General features: G+C 45.7%; 1 long non-coding RNA gene across 1 annotated transcript; it reads right to left on the reverse strand.

The window, feature by feature from the left end:
* Positions 1-213: 213 nt before the first annotated feature.
* LOC128061194 (uncharacterized) lies at positions 214-3,964 on the reverse strand. Its single transcript, XR_008200706.1, has 3 exons — positions 3,890-3,964; positions 2,547-2,596; positions 214-254 (listed from the first exon to the last, which is right to left on the reverse strand). It is a non-coding gene; the product is annotated as an uncharacterized LOC128061194 (long non-coding RNA).
* Positions 3,965-7,647: the final 3,683 nt, after the last annotated feature.

Consider the following 7,647-nt stretch of genomic DNA (forward strand, 5'->3'; position numbering starts at 1 on the left):
ACATAATTGCCTCGGTTTTCATTTCCTGATTAGGAGAAAACATGCCTCAGAGGAATGAGCTGTATTCTCACCTCAAACAGCCTTCCTCCCTTTGCTCACTCGTCTTTCATATCCGTCTCTTTCTCCTCGCTTCCCCCGGGGTTTCAAGTCCAGGAGACTAGGGTTTCAGGATGCACATCTGTATGCAGAGTTGAGAATATGGCCTCACAAGCCCTCAGGAGAAAAGGGAGCTCCCTACGCTCAGGTGATCAGACCTGTTAGAGAGCATCGCAGAGTGTCTGGCAAGTGTCAGTGTCCTTGGCATCAATTTCCAGTTTGGCCAAATCCAAACAACTACAAGGTCCCTGTCAACCCAGGCCCTGGATCCTGCTTCACCCGGATCAAGATCCTAGGGACCAGAGAGGGTCATCAATCATCTTCCTGGCCTAGGCACCTCAGGACTCCCTCACAGTTAAAAGAAATGCTTTTGGTTTTCATCTCCAGTATTCCAACTATCCATCCTCCATCCCAGGGGATGGGATGCAGTGGGGAGTCAAGTGAAACGGTCTAAGAAGACAGCTATGAGATTTGGTTAATTTTCCAAAGAGGTGGTTAAGACAGCTCCTGATGTGAGCTGCGCTGTCCCACTGAAAGGACTGGAAGTCAGAAGGGCCCTTTTGTTCAGAATCCTTTTGCATCTGAGAATTGTACTCATTGTGCGGACCAGCCAACTCTGTTCTCCATTTCTTTGTGTATTTTGTGTTATATAACACTCAAGTGAACCCAGGCCAGACAGATTATGGGTTTTAGGGTTTTTTTGTTTGTTTGTTTGTTTTTAATTTTTTAATTGAAGTATAGTTGATTTACAATGCTGTATTAGTTTCAGGTGTACAGAAAAGTATTAAGGTGTCTATATATATTCTTTAGTATATAATATATATACTTTTATTTATAATATATGTATTCTTTTTCAGATTCTTTGGCCTTATAGGTTGTTTAAAAATATTGAGTATAGTTCCTTACGCTCTACAGTAGGTCCTTGCTGGATACCTTTTTTATATATGGTACTGTGCTATGTTTGGTCACTCAGTCGTGTCTGACTCTTTGCAACACTGTGAACTGTAGCCCACCAGCCTCCTCTGTCCATGGAATTTTACAGGTAAGAATATTGGAGTGGGTTGCCATGCCCTCCTCCAGGGGATCTTCCCAACCTGGGGATCGAACCCAGGTCTCCTGCATTGCAGGAGGATTATTTACTGTCTGAACCATCAAGGAAACCTAAGAATACTGGAGTGGGTAGCCTATCCTTGCTCCAGGGGATCTTCCTGACCCTGGAATCAAACCAAGGTCTCCTGCATTGCAGGCAGATTCTTTACTAGCTGAGCTACCAGGGAAGCCCATATATAGTACTGTATATATGTTAATCCCAAACGCCTAATTTATTGCCTCCTTTTCCCCTTTGGCAGCCAGGGCTCAGGTGGTTAGTAAGAGTGACATAGCCACATATGCACACAGTGGGGCAAAGCCAACTTGCAACTTGAAAGGGACATGTGATGACCAGCTGCTCAACGTCTGAGAGCATAATCCTATTTGTTCACCAGCGTAACAACTGGCATAGCAGAAACATGTAGTAGGAAGGTTTGGAACCATAAAAACTGAGTTCAAATGGTGTCTTCACGTGCCAGTTGCTAGGGTCTCAAAGATACATATGACAAAATCCTAACCTGATGATGATACGTCTAGCTCCACCACCTGTTGATATTAATAGCCTCTTGATGGATGTATGAGATACATCTTATGAGCCTAATCACACTGGCTAGATGTTGCCTTTTTTCCTGCCTCCACAGCTCCCTTCACAGCCAACCAAATATGTGCAGTTCAGCCATCTGGGACAGACAGTCGCTTGCCCATCAGGTCCCTCTTGGCTGCTGCTGTACAGCCAGGCTGGCTGACTGCGTGTCTGGAGTCTCTGACCCTTCTACTACTCTGCATCAGATGAAATGTCACACTGAAGGATGTGGCTTTTAAGCAGCCCTCAATGGGGAATCTAAGGGAATTAATTCCCTCTGGGGAACATTGTGGGGCTTCCCAGATGGTGCTAGTGGTAAAGAACCTGCCTGCCAATGCAGGAGACATAAGAGACACGGTTTGATCCCTTGGTTGGGAAGATTCCCCTGGAGAAGGAAATTGCAACCCACTCCAGTGTTTTTACCTAGAGGATCCCCGTGGACAGAGTAGCCTGGCGGGCTGCAGTCCATGGAGTCGCAAAGAGTCGGACACGACTGAAGCGACTGAGCCTGCGGCCCCCACGAGGGACATTTGACTGATAGAAAGAGGAAATGAGAGGGAGCTGGGCAAATGAATTATCTTTCCTTCCTGCCTCCTATGGACTGTTCTGAGTCGTGATTTTCTAACACTGTCTGAAGACATCCCACATGGCTGAGCAGATGTACTTCCTGAAGCACCTGCCAGGGCTCTTTGCAGAGGGTGAAGCAGTTACCCGCAAGAGAACATACCGTCCTGCACTCCTTCTCTTCCCAGCCCACCTCATTTCCCTTTTCACTCACTCTTGCTGCCTTCTCAGTCAGATTTCATCTCTGCCTTCAGATCCTGTTTTCTAGAGAAACAGAGCCAAGACAACTGGTTTTACAAGTGGTTCTAGACAGCAAGTCCTCAGGATGGATTTTGGGGTTGTGTCTCCTAGCTGTATGAAATCAATAGAGTCCTTTGCTGGTGACAAGAGAGATGGCAGTAGCTTTGATATGCAATAGCATCACAGCTTTCACGTATTTAATTGGGATGAATTGGATGGAGAGGGAAACACTGGGAAGACAAGTGGCTGTGGCTGTTCAGTCGCTGAGTCATGTCCACCTCTTTGCAGCCCCATGGACTGCAGCACACCAGGCCCTTCTGTCCTTCACCGTCTCCCGGAGATTGCTCAAATGCATGCCCATTAAGTCGGTAATGCTCTCTAACCATCTCATCCTCTGTCACCCTCTTCTCCTATTGCCTTCAATCTTTCCCAGCATCAGGGTCTTTTCCAATGAGTCAGCTCTTGACATCAGGTGGCCAAAGTATTGGAGCTTCAGCTTCAGCATGAGCCCTTCCAATGAATATTCAGGGTAGATTTCCTTTAGGATGGACTGGTTTGATCACAAAGGTAGCAGAACTGCAAAAAAAAGACTAAATGCATGGCCTTAATAGGCATCCATGTCAAAGCAGAGCCCTGATAGGGAAAGACTGGGACCCTGAGACCCGGGATAGGGGTGGATGAGTTTCTTGACCCTTCAGATCTCCTGAATGTTCTTGCCCAAAGAAGGTCCCTTTCTTCATGGCTTCTTCTCAAGACCTGGCCCCGCCACCTACTGCCTCTGCCAAAACCCGGAGTCAGGCTGTCGCACAGCCCACACTTGGAAGAAGTCCTGCTCCAGGGAGAAAGAGCATGCTTGCCACAGATCTTGTGGGACTTGGCTGGCATGCACTTGCAGGAACTGTAGAAGCATGTGGGAGTGGATCTGGAAGATGTTCTATTGAGGGGTGGGGGTGAAGCAGGAAGCTCAATTGGGAGAATTCACTAATTTGGGGATATTCACATAGAACTCGAGATTTAATATTTTAGTAAAGATGCTTGGAGCTTGCCCGGAGAGTTTCCTGGGGTGGCTCTTTGAAGCCTGGTCTCAAAAATGGCCTATAGTAAGTAAAGTGGAGAAGCCAGATTTCCATGTGCAGTGTTGAGGAAGGGGTCAGAAGATTCAGGAAGGAGGGACTATTAGAAGTGTTTATTATATACGGCTCAAGAATCCACCACCTGACTAGTTCCCTGGGCTGGCCCAGAGGACATACTCTTCACTAAAGCAATAAAGAGTGTGCTAGTAAGGAAGATTTTTTTTGTGAGCATGACACGACTGACCTTGTAGTTCAAGGTTGATGGTACGGGGGAAGCTGCTGTGGGACTGAGCTCCATGATTTTAGTGGAGATGATAAAAATCTCAGAACTGCAGAGCGCTGGTGGGAGCACATGATCCTAAAGGACGAGGTGGAATACTTACCACAATGGACAGCAAGGAGGCAGGAAGACTGGGGTGACTTTATCTGCAAGAATCCCTGGTGTTTGGATAATAAATCATGGTGTTCCTAAGGGGAGGGTATTCATGGGATTTATTGCCTAAATTGGGCTTCCCAGATGGCACTAGTGGTAAAGAACCCACCTGCCAATGCAGGAGACATGAGACATGAGACACAGTTCCCCTGGGTAGGGGAGATCCCTGGAGGAAGGCATGGCAACCCACTCTAGTATTCTTGCCTGGAGGATCCCATGGACAGAGGAGCCTGGTGGGCTACAGTCCAGGGGGTCGCAAAGAGTTGGACGTGACTGAAGTGACTTAGCATGCACACACACACATATTGTCTAAACTGAGCCACTTTCAAGAGTGAAAAGGGTGCTAGTAATGATTACATGGGGGAAATAAGTGTACACTAGAACCATCCCAGTCAAACTGATACCCATGGTCACCTTACCAGGGGTGATGGGTGAGCAGCAATAAAGTATTACTTGATTTGTATAATTAGAAAGAACAGAGAGCTCTGAGCCAAAGGCCAGCTTCAGTCACCATAGGGAAAAACCATACACCCTTACCTCATTTCTAAATTGAAACCAGATCTGGTCCACAGCTATTGCCACTGTTGAGGGAGCTCAGCTGGCCGACAGTGAAGACTGATACTGAGCCTGGAATACAGCAGCCCTCCCCAGGGTAACCAGACAGACAGCTGGCGGAAAAATAGAAATCCACAAGTCCATATTGATTATAAATAGATACATAAATAAGTGGTGTAGAAGGGAAGAGCCTTGTTTACAGTAGGATGTAAATGTGAACGGAATACCAGAGTTAGAAAATCATCACTTTGCAATCCTCATAGACTTTTTCCAGGCAAGAGTCATACATGCATGCTAGGGGACATTTCAGTGAGAAGCAGGATATCTGCATGATCTTAAGTGTCTTACTTCAAATTGCTTGTAAGTTCAAGGAGAAGAATGGTAACTATTCAATGGAGTAACACAGTACCTTGAACAAGTGATCAAAATTATTATCACCAATTATGAGCTGATGAACATCACGTGTCTCTAAATGTGATATCCAGAGAACACAACATCCCCTATACAACAGTCTGACGAGCGTCCTTAACATGAATCTAATTATGAAGAAACATCATACCAATCCCAAATAAGGAAACTTTCATTCAAAAACCTATATTTTTAGAACTGTCAATGTAATAAAAGACAAAGAAAATCTGTGGACGTGTTCCAGATTAAGGAAAGACTAGGAACTTCTCTGGTGGTCATCCCACAGGCCGCATGGCAAGGCCAAAAAAAAAAAGAAAAAAACAGTTAAACTAAAAAAACATGATGGCTAAATGTGATATCTGATCACAAACTAGATCCTGACCCAAGAGGGGAAAAATGGTGTAAATGACATTAGCGGTTCGATGGACAAAGCTGGAATCTAGATGTTCAATTAGATAAAAGTAGTGTGTCTTTGTCAGCTTTATGGAAGTTAGTAATTGTACTATAGTGATGTGAGAGAATATCCTGATTCCTCTTAGAAAATGTACCTTAGGGGACGTCCCTGGTGGTACAGTGGATAAAAATCCCCTGCCAATGCAGGGGACGTGGGTTCGACCCCTGGACCAGGAAGATTCCACATGCCACAGGGCAACTAACCCTGAGAGGTGTAACGACGGAAGCCTGTGTGCCTACAGCCTGCGCTCTGCAAGGAGAGAAGCCTCCGCAAGGAGAAGCCCGGGCACTGTGACAAAGAGCAGAGCCCGCTCACGGCAGCTGGAGAAAGCCCGAGAGCAGCGGCAAAGACCGAGTGCGAGCAAAAAAATTTTAAGTAAAAAGAAATAAGTAAAGAAATAAATAATTTATTTTAAAAAGAAAATATACGTTGAGGTATACAGGGGAAAGGGCTATTCAATGTGTAACTTGAAGTGGTTCAGAAAAAAACTTCACTCTGTGTGCGTGTGTAGAAGAAAATAATAAAAGATTTAAAGTGAAATGTTAATGGTAAAGAGTATGCAGACAGTGTTTGCACTATTCTTATTCCTGCCACTTTTCTGTGAGTTTGAAATTATTTCCAAGTGAAAAGTTTTTAAAAGGTGAGGTGGGGGCGGGCACTGACTAACTCCTGAAAACATAACAACCGTCTATTATACTAAGCCTGTAAGGCAGGTATTATTATTCCCATTTTACAAAGGAAGTAACTGGGGTTTAGAAGGTTAGGTAACTTGTGTAAGATGATACAATTAATAAGTGTCAGAACTAGAAATTATACCTAGATTCTCTTAATCCAACTCTTTTCTATTCTTTTTTTTTTTAATAGCAAGAAGAATGTGGATTTAAATAGTCATCACAGTCAAGACCCAGATGTCCTTATGATCAAAAAGTTTTACTGTCCAGATGTTTCAAACTTTTGCCTCCTAGAGAAGTCCCTTGAATTTCAAGTTCATTAGTTTTCCTAACCAAAGCCCTGAAGAGGGATCACCAGAGGAAGAGGAGCAGGGTGACTCAGACCAGGGAGGCACCAGGGAGAGGACCACACTGGGGCCTGAATGACCCACTGGCAGCAGTGGGCTCTGGACAGTGGTTCTTCCTGCCAGGTTTAGGGTGCTGAGGTGCTCTGAGGACATTTGGCTAGAGGGAGCAGAAATTTAAAACTTTCTTGGATTTCAGCTACTTTTCTTCCCGAAGAGGAAGAGGATCGTCTCCTCTGAAATAACAATGGCAGCCTTCAGAGAAGAAACCTCTTGTCACTCCTGACAGTGCAGTCAGAGGCCCTAGACCCGCCCCTTCACAAAAAGACCACAGACTGCATGACTTATAAACAACAAACATCAATTTCTCACCGTTCCAGAGGCTGGGAAGTCCACGGTCACGGCGCTGGCAGAGTCCAGACACTGGTGAGGACCCACTTCCTGGTTCCTGCACAGCCAGGTTCTCAGTGTGCCCTCGCCTGGTGGAGGGGACACGGGAGCTCTGCAGGGCCTCTTTTACAAAGAGACTAATCGCATTCATGAGGGCTCCACCCTTATGACCTAATCACTGCCCAATCTCCTAATACCACTGCACTGGGAATTAAGGATTTGACATACGAATTTTGGACGGACACAAAAATCAAGTCTCTCGGGACTTCATTGGTGGTCCAGTGGTGAGGAATCCACTCGCCAGTGAAGCCGACATGGGCTCGATCCCTAGTCCGGGAAGATACCACATGCCACGACGCAGCACTAAGCCTGCATGCCGCAACTACTAAGCTCGTGTTCTAGAACTCATGAGCTACAAGAAGAAGCCACCACACTGAGAAGCCCATGTACCACCATGAGGACCCAGTGCAGCCGTAAGTAAGTAAATAAATAGGTAAATAGAATGCAGTCTTTAGCAGCAGCCCTCTTGCAAATACTTGAATTTGGCTTCTGTGGGTTTCCTGAGATTCATGCAGAGAGGAACCATTGCTCAGATGCCTTGGGACACCGGGGTTATGTGAGGAAGCTCCTCTTTTGGCTCTTGGGCACTATAGGAAGACAAAAAGAAGCAGTTTAATAAGATAGCATCTGTTTCCCAAATAAATAGGGAAGCCCGGTGACCCAGGCCTGCCCCAGCTGATGAATGAG

This window comes from Budorcas taxicolor, chromosome 16 (genome assembly GCF_023091745.1).
Source record: "Budorcas taxicolor isolate Tak-1 chromosome 16, Takin1.1, whole genome shotgun sequence".
In the NCBI taxonomy this organism is placed as follows: Eukaryota; Metazoa; Chordata; class Mammalia; order Artiodactyla; family Bovidae; genus Budorcas; species Budorcas taxicolor.